The sequence below is a fragment of the Protopterus annectens genome, chromosome 8.part0 (assembly GCF_019279795.1).
Source record: "Protopterus annectens isolate FY-2018-M chromosome 8.part0, PAN1.0, whole genome shotgun sequence".
Lineage (NCBI taxonomy): Eukaryota > Metazoa > Chordata > Ceratodontiformes > Protopteridae > Protopterus > Protopterus annectens.
This window is the reverse complement of record NC_056741.1, coordinates 424,971,988-424,989,170: the sequence shown is the minus strand read 5'-3', so window position 1 is coordinate 424,989,170 and position 17,183 is coordinate 424,971,988. Positions and strand designations below refer to the sequence as shown.

At 42.4% G+C, this 17,183-nt stretch overlaps 1 protein-coding gene across 2 annotated transcripts in view; it reads left to right on the top strand.

The window, feature by feature from the left end:
• RIIAD1 (regulatory subunit of type II PKA R-subunit domain containing 1) overlaps positions 1-17,183 on the top strand; it is a 308,698-nt gene that overhangs the window by 72,416 nt on the left and 219,099 nt on the right. The gene's annotated exons all lie outside the window — the stretch shown is intronic.

Sequence of the window (17,183 nt, the reverse complement as noted above, 5' to 3'; positions counted from 1 at the left end):
ATACAGTTTACAACTAACACCAAGGCATGGTCAGACCTTTTTGCTTATTTACCTTTTAGGTAAACATTTTGTCAAGTAATGCTTGCTTTAGCTGCAGTGATACAATGTCTTATCAGACATACATATAAACAGGAACAACATTTGTCAAGAACATTATATACAGGTAGTTTGGCACACAGTGGTGCAGCCTTGTAGAATCTGGTTTTCCAGTTAGTTTCCAAGCTGGTGCTCTTCCTTGTGGAGATTGCACATCCTTTCAATGTCTGAATGGGCTTTCCTGTGGGGTTTCTGGTTTCCTTCATATTCCAGAGACATACCGAACATATTCCAGAGACATACCGATTTGTGAAGTGGTGACCATTGAATCGCCTGGTCTATATCACTTCATTGAACAGTCTATTTATCGAATTCCTATTCATCGAACAAGCTCACTTCAACAAATGATTATTTCAGCAAATTTTTTCACAGGGAATGAAACGAGTGGGCCAGCTAGCAACTGTGCCAAACACTACAAAATTTTAAATCGCGCCCCCCAAACTAAATTTACCAACTCCGAGATCACACTACAGTGGGGAAAAGGGCAAATTCCTGATGATGACCAACTTCTTCCTTTCCCTGTGAAAAAATTTGCTGAAGCAATCGTTCGTTGAATTGAGCTTTCACTAAAGTGAATTTAATGAATAGAGATTTGATAAATAGACTGTTTGACAAAGTGATATAGACCCGAATCACCTAGAGGTGTGCATATGGTGTACATACGAGTGTTTGTGTGTCATGTAGGTGACTGGCATCCCATCCAGGATTGGTTCTATACTTTATTCTTGCTGACTGCCAGGTAGCCTCCAGCACTTTTATGACCTGAGTAGGATGAAGTGGGTATCAGAAAATTAATAACTTATGTACATGTACGTTTTATTAACTGTGCTGTTTAAGGTTTTAATATGTTACTGATTTATTGTATTGTATTGTAAGATCTGCTTTTTTTTCATCCATTCTTCAACTGATGAGTTGCTGATTCAACCTTGGCCACTTCTAAAGACTTGGACCTGTAACTCCATAGCTAGAGTGCCTCCACTTACCCATAAACCTCCTGTCTAATAGAATAACGTCTGATCTCGTTTGCTACTTTAGTGAATGGATGTGGTCTCTGTAGTTCGGGTGTATTTACAGCCCTGGATAAGTGACACTTGTATTGCTTTATTTTTCCATCTTTTTGTGGTTCTTTCTCCCCTCTCCAACATTCAAAAAAAAAAGATTGCTTATTTTATGTATTCTCATTTGAAGTGGGCCTTCTACACTTCCACCATCTGGTACCTGTACTCTAATTTTTACCATTGTTGGGAATATTTCTTTCTTTCTTCTTCTTCTTCTTTCGGCTTTTCCCGGTTAGGGGTCGCCACAGTGTATCACCTTTCCGCTCATGATTGGCAGTGGAGTTTTACGGGGTCTAGTTGCCAGCCCGGCGCCCAACCTTCCACAGAAGGCACACACACATGCACTCACACCTAGGGTCAATTTAGAGTGTCCAATCCACCTACAGCATGTCTTTGGGATGTGGGAGGAAACCGGATTACCCGGAGGAAACCCACGTGACCACAGGGAGGACATGCAGACTCCGCACAGAAGGCACACTAGCCAAGGATCGAACCAGGGAACCGCTTGCTGTGAGGCGACAATGCTAACCGCTGCACCACCGTGGCCTCCCGGAATATTTCTTTCTTACCATCATTGGTAATTTCCCTTTTCTCATGTGTCTGTTCCTTTCTTCTTTTTAGATAGAAATAATGTCAGATAAGCTGACTGGTTTTAAAAAATTCACCTCCTGTGGGCACAAAATACCAAACTGTGGTGCCCACCAGGAGTGTGTATAGCATTTTGGGTTCTTCACATTTAGAGACTGACTTTTAAGATGTGTGTGAATTTCAACCATTGTGTCCTGTTGAACACTGGAATAAGTTGGTTTTGAAGGGTCTTTTGCCTTCACCCTCTTCTGCCTGTACTTTTGTTTCTGTGTCTGTTGGGAGCTCCCCTTTCCAGGAAGCCTAAGAATGCCAAAGGAGATTCATTGAGCTGGAGTGAAAAGGGCAGGAAATCTCTTAATCGTTCTTCTGTTGCAGGTTCAACACCACCTGAAAAACTTTCCAAACCATCGGATCCGTCAGGTCCATTTGATCTGATAGTGTCCAAGTCCAAGTCTCCATCTCCCTCTCTGCCTCTTGTGACGCCCCTGCACTGGCCCAGTAATCAAGGAGCAGAGCCTTACTCCTCACCACTAGCACCAGTGAGGGACGTGCACATTGGGAGGATGACAAGTACACGCACAGTAAAGTGCAGCTTCCCTTAAGAGCACACAGAGATCACAGTCAGTCTGGGGCTGGTTTCTCCCAATCCCCAATAAGACTCCCCACTGGCATAACTATAGTTAAGATCTCAGCCGAGTGGTCAAGCCAAAACCTCCAGCATCCTCTCTGTCCAACCAGTGCTTCATGTCCCTGCCCAAGTAGCTGACACACACACACACACACACACACACACACACACACACACACACACACACTTTGAGATTTGATTTATATGCAAACACACAGACACTCCTGGGGAAGGCTGGCACAGGTTCACTAGCTACGCCCCCTTCTGCCCAAACTATAAGGTAGTACTTACTGCCACTGACCACCCTTGCTTATCCCCTACTATAAAGCCCTTCTCAAAGGGTGACCAATTATACTGTGTAATGTTACTGTCATCCAAATGGTAAGTGTGACCAACAGCAAGGCTATTGGAGTGGCCTATACAGTGTCACCAACTAAATATGCAAGTACTTTAAGAGCTTAAATATCTCTAAACAAACCAGCCACAAGTAAACATTTTAAATATACTTAATAATACATAATAAAAGAAGAAGACAATACTCAGTACAGTGACAACAGAGTTCAGAATCACAGGAAATATTTTAAAACAACGTTGCAGCACAATCTCGCATAAATACAGAAAAACATCTAAACTAATTTTACTATATTCTTATCTATCTCTAAGAGAAATCACTGTACCCTGGTTACTTACTATTAGCAAGGCAGAAGTGCTGATGAAAGGATGTTTTCCAGTCCAAAGACAAATACAAAATGCACATTATTTCTCTGAGAGAGAGTTCTTAAATTAATATCAAAACATTACTTCTGAGCCAGCTGGATGACCTCATTCTTTGGCATCTGCCTTCAGTTCCCAGGCTAACAGAAACTTAAAATTTAGCACCTCTGTGTCAGAAATACTTAACTGTCAGAAGTTTGCCTAGAAGTGGAAGCCGTAAAACACTTATTACATTTGAAACCTGTAATTATTTCTGTTTCCAGACAATAGAAAGAACTTCTAGCTGTAGACATCATGTCTTCTTGCTGAGATAAACACAATCGTACAACTCTGCTTTTCTTGAAGGTTTGCAAGTTAACTCTGTATGTTCCAGCCTCTACCATCAAAACTTATATTTGCATAGGCATATAGTTTATATATATTTCTGTTCTTTTCCAGTAGGGTACACTGTGATTACATTCTTGAAGCTCAGTGCATAACCTACAGTTAAACACACACTTCTGCACCAGTAGTTTAATATCCACATAACATATATATTTTTTTACATTTGTAAGACAAGCATATGAATCCTATTAATATTCACAAATGACATAGAATTATTTATAAAATTCCACCTAGCTGTGCTGGCAGACTCACAAGCACTACTGAACAAAACAACACAATATTTACAGAATGAAAAATAATTTATAAGGCTGAAAAGTAATAACCTGTCTTTGAACTACTTTTCACAAGATTGTGTATGAAGAGAAAAGTGCATATAATGGAATTGGAATGCATCTTTTTGAAGGGGCACAGCAGTACAGTTCCTCACTAAAATATTACTAGATATAAAAATGATTTTTATTTATCATAATGTATTATTGCATTTAAAAGAGTTTTCAGTTATATCTTTGCACTAAGAAATGCATAGTGAACTGTTAAAAGTTAAGGTCACAGGAAATGCCATAGTCTGATGTCAGTTTTCATTCATCATCAGCATATGGGTTCAGATCCAGCCCTTGGATCCAACTCAGCCACTCTTTTCAGCTCGTGGAAGCCTACAAACTCTCAAGCTCCTCTCTATACACACAGTGCCTCGCTCCTATTCCCCTCCGATCTTGTTTGCTCCTCATAGGGTCAAGACGTGGTTGCTGACTTCTCTCGAGCTCTACAGTAAGATTTACTTTCAGAACTTCTAAAATTTAGAATTTCTTCATTTAACCTTCCTTTCCTTTTCACTCTAGATTTCTGTCCCATCCTTTAATTGTTATTCCTGTTGCTGAGAATACAAGTAATCTTTTTGTAAACACTTGCTTCTTCTCTGTCTCTCAGCCCTAGTAAATATGCATGTGTGTGTGTGTGTGTGTGTGTGTGTGTGTGTGTGTGTGTGTGTGTGTGTGTGTGTGTGTGTGTGTGTGTGTGTGTATGTATGTATGTATGTGTGTATATATATATATATATATATATATATATATATATATATCTATACGCATGCGCACACATGTTTCTCCTCATCTTTATAAGTAGTTCTTAACTTTCTGTATTTTGTCTGTGGTTTTATTTGCTTTTTCTTTTCACTTCTTTCCTTTCAGTACCTTTAACATGGTGGAAAGGGGTTTTAAGAATTGTGTTAGATGTGGACACAAGATGCTCTTTTCAGATGGGCATGCTTTGTGTCTCTACTGCTTAGGGCCGGAGCATCAAAGTATACAGTGCAATATCTGTGAGGTGTTTAACCCTCGGGCCCTCACAGAAAGGAAAAACAAGCTGATTTTGAAAGGGTTGCTAATTACGACTCTTTCTAAAGCCATCACTGGGGCTTCACCCTCCACTTTTTCCTTTCAGACTCAAAGTTCAGGGTTCAAGACAAGGGATCATGTGAAGAGATCCAGGTCTGTTGATCTACCATCCTGTGTGAAATTGAAAAACCAGCTTCTGAGGTCTCATTCTGACTTCCCAGGCTCCACACTAGTCTTCGGATCTGACAAAGATGATTTCACCAGATCCTGAAAGAAAATTACATTGGATAGTATACCTATTCCCAGGACTTGTCTACTCACTGTCCATGGATCTGGTGCCTTTTAGCATACCCTCTCCCTTCCTGGAGAGGTGGTCTAGGCCTTCACCCTTGGTATCCTCACACTCTTCAAAAAGCCTTACTGAAGCTGATGTGGTTAGGATGGTGAAGGACCTGGTTGCGGAACAGCTTCAGAGGAGTGCCCTTAGAGTCTCTACCCCATTAGATCAGGGACCTCTGACATCGTCCACTCCTCCTCCTTTGACCCGACACTTGGCTTCAGAGTTTTCAGATCAGAGTGTGCTGGCCCCATGTAGGTTGGATTTGAGGAAGCTGGTTTCCTCGGATCCAACAATGACTCTTAGTTTGTCAGCTCTCACCTTTTTGGATCCGGACGGCCCATGTCAGGTGTGAGCGGGTGCGGTCGACTTTCGAAGCTATCTCTCCCTCTTGGAGCTTCGGAGTTTTATAGTTCGACTACAGCATCCTCCTCAGGGGCCAGCCTTGGGGGGGTGATAGCGGACCAGGGACCTTCTTGCTCTGCTCCGTTGGTCTCGTCTTCACTGGGGAGGTCAGTTTTCAAGGTAGTGAAGAGAGTTTTTTTTTTTCTGAATCTTCAGATCAGGTGGGTCCTCCCTCCTCAGCTTCATCCTTAACTGTTCCTTTGACTTTGTCTCGTGAGCCTCACCACTACACAAGGACAACTGGTCCAAAGTTTCCAGACTGCCCAATCTGGGCCCACAAATCACCACCCGATGACTTCTCCTTTAGAGAAATCCTTGAACTCCTAAAACAAAAGGGTGATTAGTCGGTCTAAAACCCTTCTCCCGAGGAGTTGTTATATCTGGAAGCTTTCAGGTCTGGCCCATCCACCTCCTCGGCAGCTCTGCCACCTTATGAATCGGTGGCCCTAATTTATCAGAAGGCTTGGAAGAAACCTGACTCGACTGAACCCATCCACTAGAGACCAGACAAACTTATGGCACCAACAATAGAAAGGAAGTTCAGAGTAAGACTGTACCGGTTAATGCCATGGTTGTGGCAGTGGCCACGAAAAAGGAATTCATGGAGGAGAGTTCACCTGTCCATTCACCTAATAGAGATTCTAGGGGGATGGAAAGGTTGGGGAAGTGAGTGTATGCTTTAGCGACTTTTGCTATTTGATTGCTGAATTACCTATCCCATTTTATGAGGTTGCAAAGGGATCTACTCGACAAATTTTCCAACTCTTTGGAAGGTACCATGACTGAAGGGATTCAAGCACTGGTGCTCCCTCAGTTGTCTACCTTACAATTGATTGTGAACTCCTCCATGAGGCTCTTCTCCAATGCAACAGAAGGTTCCTCAAGGGTGGCAGGTTCAGGCATATCCATGAGGAGGCATGTCTAGATGCTCCTGTGTGATTTTGCAGAGCATTTCATGTCTTCTTTCATCAGCATACCTACAGCCCCTCCCTTTTCAGACCCACTGTTAAATAAACACTTTCCAGGTGTGAGAAGGATACAAAAACAATCAGTAAAAACTAAATGAAAACTCCAGCCAAGCTGGAACTTCCAATGAGTGACCTCTCAAACTTCTTGAATCAGAGGCACATAGGATATATGCAAATGACCCTTATGAACACCAGGTGTTTCAGCTAATTGGCAATTCTGAATGCCCATGACTTGTTTTGTCGTTTTAATGGGCAATTTCAGGCCAGTAAAGCCAAACCCCACTAGTTGTGGATATGCATATTTCGGCCTTGTTATGACCTCATCAGCACAGCACAAGCAGAGAGTTTGACTAAACATAAGAAACACGGGGCTGTTATACCCACCTTCTCACTCATTGTTTTAGTTATTTGGGATATTTTACAGTCACCCTAAGGATAATGGACATCAGCTGGGAATACCATGTGGAATACCATATCTGTGAAAACATCGAGAGGCCCTGCAGATAAAATAGGATGAAAGGCCTGAAGAGCTAGCAAAAGAGCTGTCATCTCTTTGACATTGATGTGCTGCTCCTGCTGATGAGATCACCACACCCTCTGAACTTTTAGGGAGCCAAATGCACCCCCCATCCCATGTCTGAAGCGTCTGTCAACAATTCCTGAGAGGGAAGAGGGGGATGAAGAGCGATTCCTGAATTCAGAGACAAGTGTTGAATCCAGCAGTGAAGTTCTTCTCTGAGACAGGGAAGAAGAGGAACTACAAAGTCTGGAGGATGTGTACTTTGAAGTCACATTGACTTTAGAAACCACTGAAACTTTCTCATGTGAAGTTTCACCAGAGGAAGAATCAGAATGGTGGATGCCATGGGACCCAGAGATCTCAGAAACTCCCTGGTGGTAATGGAAGCCAGAGAAAGAAGAGTGTGAAAGAGAAATGAGAGTTGAGGCCTTTGGAGGGGGCAGGGGAGCAAGCATTGGCACTGTCTGAATCCTGCAACCCAGGAAAGCATGATCTTGAGAAGGAGTCAGAGAAGACTTTTTGAAATGTATAGTGAACCCCAGACTCTGAAAAAGGGAAACGGCAAAATGAAGATTTTGCAAAGGGGTCTCTGAAGAGGATGCCTGAATCAGCAGGTCATTAAAATAAGGAATTATTGGGATCCCTTAAAGCCTGTAAAAAGCAATTACAGCAGCAAGTTATTTGGTGAACCCCATTTGGGCAGTAGAAAGGCAAAAGGCAGAACAGAGAACTGAAAATGACAGGAAGAAACAGAGAAATGCAAAGCCTTCCTTAAAAGAAGATGGATCAGAATATGGAGATAAGCAGCCTTAAGATCCAGAGCCACCATATAGGCCTGAGGGAGCAAGAGAGGAAACAGAATCTGAAGGGACAACATCCAAAAGGAAGGTTACTTTTAAAAGTGTTTAGATGAGAGAGGTCTAGAACAGGTCTCCAAGTGCCCTCTTTCCTGGGCACTATAAACAGTCTGAAGTAGAATCTTTTCCCCCCTTTGGGACACAGGCACCTCTTGAATAGTACCCTGAGCAAGAGATTTTGAAGAACCTCTGGGGAAAAGGTAAGTTGTTCCCAAGGAGGTTGAGTAATGCCAATAAAAGGAGAGATGGGATTTCCACACTATGACGTACCCATGATGAATGATTGACAGAACCCAAGAATCCTGAGTGATCTGAAGTCAAACAGGAAGGGAGTGAAAAAGACAGAGAAAGTGGAATGTGACTGTGAAGGGATGGATAGCCATACAGCACCTGGTTTGTCTAGAAACGAAGGCTTCGGAGTCCCTGAAAACTGAGGAGCCTGAGCAGAAGGACCCTGTTTACCACTTTACTTTTAGTAGAAGGGTGGGATTGCCTGTGAGCAAAGGCAGGCTTAGCAGCATAGTTTCTCTGAAATTCAGGCACAGGAGAAACAAACTCATGTTTAAGCTCCTGTAAGGCCTTACCCTTATCTAGAAGGGAAGTAAACAAACCAGCAGCAGCTTCCTAAACAAAAGCTTAGAATCCAAAGGTCTATCCAACAACTTAGCCTTAATATCATTAGGTAGAGGTTGAAGCCCAAGCCAAAAATACATCCTCATCACTGAACCAAAAACAGCAGCCCTAAAAGAGGCATCTGCCGCATCATAACTACATTTAATAGCATGAAGAATTACTTGAGAGGAAGTCCCTAGCAAGGAAAGAACTGAAGTTTTACCCTCAGTGTTTGAATAATCAGAAATAAGTTGATAGGCCTGAGAAAGAAGAGTAAACACATGCCTAGACATATGGGTCTGATAATTAATAGCCCTAAAGGCTAGGCAGCAGAAGTGTAAACCTTCCTACCCAGCCTTTCCATAGCTCTGCTGTCCTTGTCAGAAGACAATAACTTGGGCGAAGGAAGCAATTGAGACGGCTTATCAGAGGCTACAGACACTACCGAGGGGTCAGCAGCAGGTCATTTTTATAAAAAATAACAATCCTCAGGCACCCTGTAAAACCTGTCAAGTTTCTTCGGAGCAGGGGGCAGAGAAAAAGGGTTTTTGAGAGAGGCAGTGGAAAAATTATCCAGCAAAACAGCCAGAACAGGAGGAATAGCCACAGGCTTAGGAAATTTTAACTGCAGCAACTCTTAGTACCTCTTATGGATATCAGAGGCCTGAGCACAATCCCACTTAAAAAAAAAAATCCATCTCCCTAGAGTGTGTGTCCCCAAAGGAAATTTCCTCAAAAGGAACACCTCAGACTAATGGATTCCTCCTCCTCTGACCCATAGTCCAAAGGAAAAGGAATTTGAGTAGAATAAGTCAGGGATTCATCCTCAGAATCTGACTCGTCCTCAGAATCCTGTTCTCTAGACTTTTTAAGAGGAGTAGAGGACCAAGGAGTGGCAGAAATCAAAACCCCTTGAGGAGGCTTTAAGGACATTAAAGCAGTAAATAACCCCTGAATAATGGCCTGCCAGTTACTCTGTGGATCCCTAGGAGCAGAAGAAACATGTTTACGTTTTTGTTTCTTTTTTAAGAGAATGTCCCCTCCAAAAAGCTGAGAAGGCTCAGACCCAAGTCGACAGTAGAAAACTGTAGTAGGAACTTCTTCCTCAACTGAAAACAGAGGAACTCCCCTAGGCCCCTCAGAAAAAATCAACTGTGGTTCCCCCTGAACATCTGCAAAGAAGTCAAGAAACAGGCGTATGTAATGACTGGAGAACAAAAATGCGTTCAACTCACAGAAAATGGACACAGGTAAACAGATGGTAAAAGAAACATTTGGAATGGTGGCAAATAAGTTCTGTCTGTGGTAGGCCTGAACATCACCTTTATGCCCTACACTATGCCAGGGCATATGTTTGGGTGATGTTTGTTGTACCTGTAAAGCAACAGGAGTCTTTGGTAGACTGGCCGGATGTCGGGCTTCCACGGCAGCAAATCCCCATATGTTAAGAATACTGCAGCAGTGAATTTAAAGACATCAATCAGATAACCAAAGTATTTACTTTAACAATTTGGTGGTTACACATACCCTTCAAAAACCAAGACAGATATGAGAAACTGAGTCCATGTTTTCTTAAATGTAGGAAGAGTGTTGGGAAGGTGGAAGGCTAAAAAGAAACCTGTTGAAAGGAAGGGTGGTGTCTTTGATAATGGAAAACCATTAATAAGAGCCATAAGTGGGCCTTGTTTATTTTGCAGAACAGGTTGTATAGTGCTGGCAGCTCCATGGGGAGTCTTTGGATGGGCTTTGATTGTGAAATCAAAGGAGGCTTATCATGGGTAGACTTGTAGTGGGTGTTGGGCAGAGTACGCCAAATCTGGGCACCAAATACAATACCATGAAGGACTGCATTTTCCATTAATAGTGGGTATTTTGGCCTTGGTTTTGCTAGAGGGTATACCTCCTCTCTGGAGGCACTGGGGTGTGGAGGACAGTTGAGGCTTAATTTATTTGCGGTCAACATGCATGGTACATTTTTAATGGATGGGAGTAAAACAGGTTTGCAGCTTTATGTTGAGGTTAGTTGACACTGTAATAGATAAACTGATTCATACCTTATGGTCTTCAGCATTCAGATAACTTAACTTAAAACTTGCATTTTTAAATAATAAAGTTGTAGCTAATATTTAACTGATAAAACAGATGTCGGTGAATAATGCTGTAATGGATAAAAGGATCCATACCTCACAATGTTCATGTGATCACTGCTGCATTAGCCTTAGTTATATGGATTATATCCTGCCTAGGATGTAATGTTCAGGCAGCTTCCAAAACTTAAGGGCACTTTCCATGTGCCCAGACTCTTTAGAGCTCAAGTAGAGCTGAATAAAATCAGTGGTTTGTGTGCCAAGCCCTTCAGAACTTTCCTTCTGCCAAAGAGTGTTCCTCATGTAGGTTTCTGAGGATCAAAAGTTGGCTAGCATTTCTTCATTGCTGGGCAGAGAAGTTCCCTTCAAGGGGAATTTTTTTTGACTAAAACTGTACTTTTTGTGTAAAACTGTTTCATGGAAGACTGATTCTTATATTTGAGTGTAAACTGTTATTTTAACATTTACTTTAATTTTTGTGAGAGAAGTTTTATAAATTGTATTCATGAGCCTGGGTAAGTGTATGTGGTACTGCTCATGGTGTTTTTGAAGTAAAAACACTACTTTTTTGATACTTAACTTTTTACCAGTTGTTGCTGTCAGTTTTACCCATACCGTGAGCAATTTACCATTTCTGTAGTTCTTCTTTCATCTATAAAAAGAAGAAAGTTTCCAGACAACATTTACCCTTTCAGCAAACTACTACTTTGCCTTAGCTGCAGATGGGTGACTCTGCATTGGTCATTTCTGGTTCCTTGGACCACTTCTCTTCCTTGGTTTCTTGTGGTGTAGTCCATTCAGTTACCATGGACTTGGAGTTTAGACACGTCTGTTATAGTGTCCTTGTTGGATATGGGAGAATAAGTCTTGCTGGTTTTGGAGGGAATACTTCTCTGCCTATCTGACTGGGATGCCTGTTCCCTTGGATTCTCATGACAGGGGTCAATTTGCTTTTAAGGAAATTATTGGTAAATGTTTAACTTTCTGCTTCTTTTTATCTCTTCTTACTTTAGACAGGGATGATTTATTGAGGTTAGGTCAGGGTATAGTCCAGGCTGTTAATCCTTTTTCTCATTCTGGATTTATTGGTTAGAGGAAAAAGTATTTTCTGAAAATTCCCAGTGTGGTCAACAGGAAAATGATTGTAAGGGGAACAGTTTCTGTTTTTTTCCCCAGGTAACTGATTCGGAGGACAGCATTTTTCTGATTGTCCCTTGGAATAATTTTCTTTTTTTGAAACCATGTCTAGGATGAACTAGTTGTTTAAGTGGGAACATAATGACATTCCAGTTTATTTGAAAAAATATTATAACCAGAATTTACTCAACTTACTTCTGTTTCTCCTGTCCTTCCAGCTTTGGAGGATGCTTTTATTACAGCCTCCAGCATGTCTTGACAGCCATTATACAGCCCCTACAAAGGCCAATAGATTGTGTAAAGTTCCTGAGTTTTACACATTTTTGTTTTCTAATCCAAGATCTGACTCTGTGGTGATTTTCTTGGCCAATCCTTCTGCATCTAAGCATTTAATAAATGCTAATCCCTCCCTTATGGTAAGGATGGGAAAGCCTTTGGTAGATTTGGGGAAAGAATGTATTCCTTTGCAGTACTTATTTTTAGGATTCTAAATTCTCAAGCTCACATGATAAAGTTTCTGCTTGCTTCATTTTATCTTTGCAGAGTCTTTTCAAAGCATCAAGGAATCTATTGCTTACGTAAGAGATCTCCTTTGTAACATAGGTTTCCAGGAGAACATTCAAAAGTCTTGTTTGACACCTTCCTATGGGATTGTATTCCTAGGGTATCAATTCAGTTCAAACTTTTTTTTTCAGGATAAATAGATCAACATCTAGATCTCTAGATGCGTTTTTCCATGCTTTCCAAGACTTCAGCAAGGGAGTTCCTCAGGATACTAGAATTCATGGTACCTTTAATTCTCATGATCCCTCTAGCCAGACCTCACACGAGAGACTCAGTGATACCTAAAGTATGTATGATCCCAACATCGAAACCCCTGATATTTCAAATTCCAGTTCTGGGATTTGTTAAAAGGGAACCGCTTTGGTGGAGAGACCAGTTGTGTCTAAATCCAGATCTCACATTCTCTCTTCCAGGGTCAGTACAGTCTGTAACAACAGATGCCTCAGATTTTGCTTGGGGAGCTGTGTCTCTTGGGGTTGGGGTGGGGAGTTAAAGTGCAGGGCCTTTGATATAAAAACGACAGACTAAAATACACAAACATAAAAGAGATGTTGGCAGTTATAAATGCACTCAACTCTCTGTCATCTATAGTCCCAGGACCACTGCAAGTGAAAAAAAGACAGCACCACAATGATCCACAATGATATGGTAAGTAAACAAATAAGGGGTTCCAAAACTTACTCTGTGTACAGCTTAGCCATAGTAGCAGTGGATATAACTAGTCGGCACAATCTGCCTTTGCAGGTGTCTTACACTCCATCAGAGCAAAACATTTGTGGCATTTGAGCTCAGCTGAGCAGGACCAGGACAGACAATCATGAATGGAAAAATTGAATCAGAGAGTCTTCCAAGAATTTATCCAGCTGTGGTGAACATCTCAGATCTATTCACCTGTATTCACAGCAGCTAGCAAATTCTTCCCCCAAGGCCTCTTACCAACAGGCTTGGAAAACAGATGCATTCTCATTTCCTTTTTTAATGTTCTTGTGTGCCTTTCTGCCCTTTCCACTGATACCCAGGATCACTCTGAAAATTCAGGACTCTCCAATGATCATTGTGGTGACTCTCTTCTGGCCAGGCAGCAGTGGATGATCATCATATTGAGCACTGCCTTACCTATATGGGTTATAGCCTGCTCTGGATATAACAATATAACAACTAGCCAGCTTCCAAAGCTTCGAAGGCTATCTACAAGACTCTCTTCTCCCTCCACCCTGGCAAACCTTTTAATCCTTCCAGAAACTGTGAACCTCCATTTCTATCACTGGCAACAAATAGGTCTAATGTAAATTTTCATTTTATCCTCGACATATGGGTTCAGTTCCGAGCTTGGGAACCGATTAAGCCATCACTACAGCTCGCTATAACCAAAAGCTCTCGAGCTTAACCCTTATCCACAATGCTCCTCTCCTAGTTACCTCAGATCTCATTTGTCACTCTTCGTAACAGACGCGTTCACCATTGCTTTCGATCTAAGTGTTGTTTTATCGATATATTTACACTTTTTGAAAGAGTTTCTACTTCTTTATTGCTTAGCTTATTAGTCATTAACCTGCCCGCTACTTTCTATCCCTTTTGAAATTTTGAAATTATCCTCTTTTCTTCTTCCTTCCATTCACCTCAGTGTATTTTGAACCATCATTGTTGATGGTTTTTCTTCCTTCTGCTTTCTCCTTTTGTTTAAAAAAAAAATCTGTTGCTTACTATAGTGAGTGTTCCTGTTTGTGTGTGTGTGTGTGTGTGTGTGTGTGTGTGTGTGTGTGTGTGTGTGTGTGTGTGTGTGTGTGTGTGTGTGTGTGTGTGTGTGCGCGTGGAGTTGTATAGCTGGCCTGGTGATGCCATTGTTGAAAAGTTTGAAATCTCTTCAGTATGGCTGATAAACTAAAGCCCCGCTGGATTCAAAAGATGCCAGAAATATAGACACAAAATCCTGATGTCAGACATTCATTTGCTGTGTGTCTTTTGCCTGGACACTGTTCACTTTCAAGAAGACTGCTCAATATGTCATAATTTCAGTCACAGAGCACTAGCAGAGTGATGAAACAAACTCATTTGGAAGGGTATGCTTCCATCAGCCTTCACTGAGGCTTTGTCTGGTTCTGAGAAAGCCAAGAGTAAGACTGATGGGTCTTCCCTTTCTTCCTTATCTTCTTCCAAAGCTTTGGAGAAACCAAAAAAGAGATGCCTATCGGTGCCTCTGCTGCATCACTACTGTCCTCAAAAAGGGCCAAGTCTTCAGTTATTTTAGAATTGACCAACTCCATTACTAAAACTTTGGTCCCAAAGGGACCTATGGAATTGAGTTTATTGGAACAAAGTCTTGGGCACCTAGCATTTCGGTGTGTGAGCATTTCAAATATTTGACACCAAAATTTTCAGAGCAGACATTTCCTTTGTTGCTGACTACTTCATCACCAAGTAAGCAATTTGAGGTGCCATCCATTAGGAGTCTTCCAAGAACTTTATATTCACACTCTATTGACCCCTTTGCAGGAAAGCTGCCTTCACCTTTTCTGGAAAGGCGAAAATCACCCTCCTCCCTTTCTATCCGTTCTACCAACAGCTTAACTGAGGATAATGTGGAGAGGCTGGTGAATAAGATACTCTGGGAGAGAGGATTGTCAGATATCTCTTTGACTGCACTCCCCTTAGGTATGGGAACCGATCCTTCCATTACCCTCCGTTTTTTCCTCGTCTGACTTTAGCTGAAGCATTACAGTTTTTGGCTGTGAGCCACCTGGTGTTGACTGCATCCGTTCCAGAGATATCCCTATCTTTGTAACTGGTTCTTGCTCGGAACTCTTCAGTCCAGTTGAATTCAGAGACCTCTCAGGGCAGAGTCTGTCCTTTCGGCTCCAGGTGTGGGGGGGGGGGTTGACTCCTATTTTTCTGCAGCCTTCTCTGCACCTTGGAGCATCGACATAGATGAGCTGGGCTCCAGCTTCGGTCTTGGAAGCTGTCTCTTTGGAGTGGAGAGTGACCACTATTTTGAGGCAGTCTTTCTTGATTCCAGGCTGCCTCCCCTCTTTGGGAGGGCCAGCATTTGAGGCAATGGAGACAGCCTTGACTGCTGCAGTCAAACAGTTGGCTCCTTGCACTTCAGAGCAAGTGTCCCTTTCCTCCTCATGCCAGATGTTCAACCTGGACTCCCACTGGGTCAGCAGGTGCTGACACTGCAGGAGTCCCAGATAATTCTCTTGTCTTCTGATACCTCCCCAGATCACCCCACTGAGGAGGTCCCTAAGAAGAGAAAGTGCAAAAGGAAGCACTTGGTTTCCCCAGAGGAATCGATCACCGAAGACGCCGACTTCTATGAAGAGGCGTGATCCCCAAGATCACCCCTGATGATGTCTCTTTTGGAGACATCCTGGAAATATTGAAACTTAGGGGTGACTGGAAGTCCCAAAATCCCTCTTCCAAGGAGCCCGCGTACTTGCAGGCCTTTGGCACTCAACTCTCTACCTTTCCGGTGACTCCACCCGGTGACAAGCTCATTTAGTTGATTTCTCAGTGAGTGTGGAAGGCCTCTGATACTATTGAAGCTATCTCCAGGACACCTGACAAAATTCTGTCCACCCCTGAAGGCAAACACTTCTGCGCCAAAAGATTAGCTGCTGTTGCCATGGCCATGGCAGCAGCCACAATGAAGGAACTGGCCAAAGAGAGCTCCGTTATCCATCCACCCAACAGAGTGTCTCAGTCAGTGGATAGATTTGGGAAGTGGGTTATTGCAACATTGACCTTTGCTTTAAGGTTTTTGAATTTCTTGGCACATTTTACCAGACTTCTGAGGAATCTGGTCAAGGAATTATCGGATACTCTTGCAGGAACCATTTCTGAGGACATCCAAGAAAAGGTGGCATCCCACTTGACTACCCTGGAGTCTGTGTCAATTTCATCCATGAGGCTCATCACTTATGCAGCTGAAGGGACCACCAGAGCAGCAGGCTCAGGTGTTGCCATTAGGAGACGCACCTGGATGTGACTGCCATTTAAGCTTCATTCATCAATGCATCATTTGACGGATCATCCCTGTTTGGCCTAAATGTTAGAGAAACTTTATTCAGGTGTGAGAAAGATGGAAAGGTTGTTTCTGCTGTGGGCATACGCCCCAACATTCTTTGTCCAGGAATTAAAAAGGTAGTTGAAAATATGGTTCAATATGGTTCAAAAAATCCCAAGGGCCTTTTCAGGACACATGAGGAGGTAGTTCCCCCAGGGACAGAGGGGAGAACTGTAATGGAAAATGCCACCTGTGCAGCAGAGGTGGCCTGCAAAACCAGGGTTTCAAGGATTCTTTTTCTGGTAAATCCTACAAACAATCCTGAAAGGAGGCCCGATTGTCTTTCTCTGGAGGCAGTCAGAGGATGCTTATCCCTGCACTAAAATGCCTGGCTACAGATAACATCAGATGTTTGGGTGCAGAGGATTATATCCAGAGGCTATAGAATTCTCTTTTTCCCTTCCTCCTCACATATGCAAGAAAATCCCTGACATTCCACTTGAGGGAACAAGCAGTTCTAGAAATCCAAAAACTGCTAGACAAAAAAGTCATCCAAGGAGTCTCACCAGACCAGAGAGAGTCCGGAATTTGCTCAAGATTCTTTTAGTGCCAAAAAGATGGTACTGGAGACCAATTTTGGATCTAAGCATACTGAACAAATTAGTTAATCAAACCAAATTCTGGATAGTCACGGTACAGTCCATTCTTCCATTTTTGGAAGAGGATGATTGGATGTGCTCAACAGATGTTCAGGATGCTTATTACCATGTAAAAAATGGGCAAACAGTCAAGAAGCTTCCTCCGCTTCCGGCTGGGAACCAGTCACTTTCAATTCAGAGTTTTGCCCTTTGGTCTCGACACAACCCCCAGAGTGTTCACCAAATAAATGGC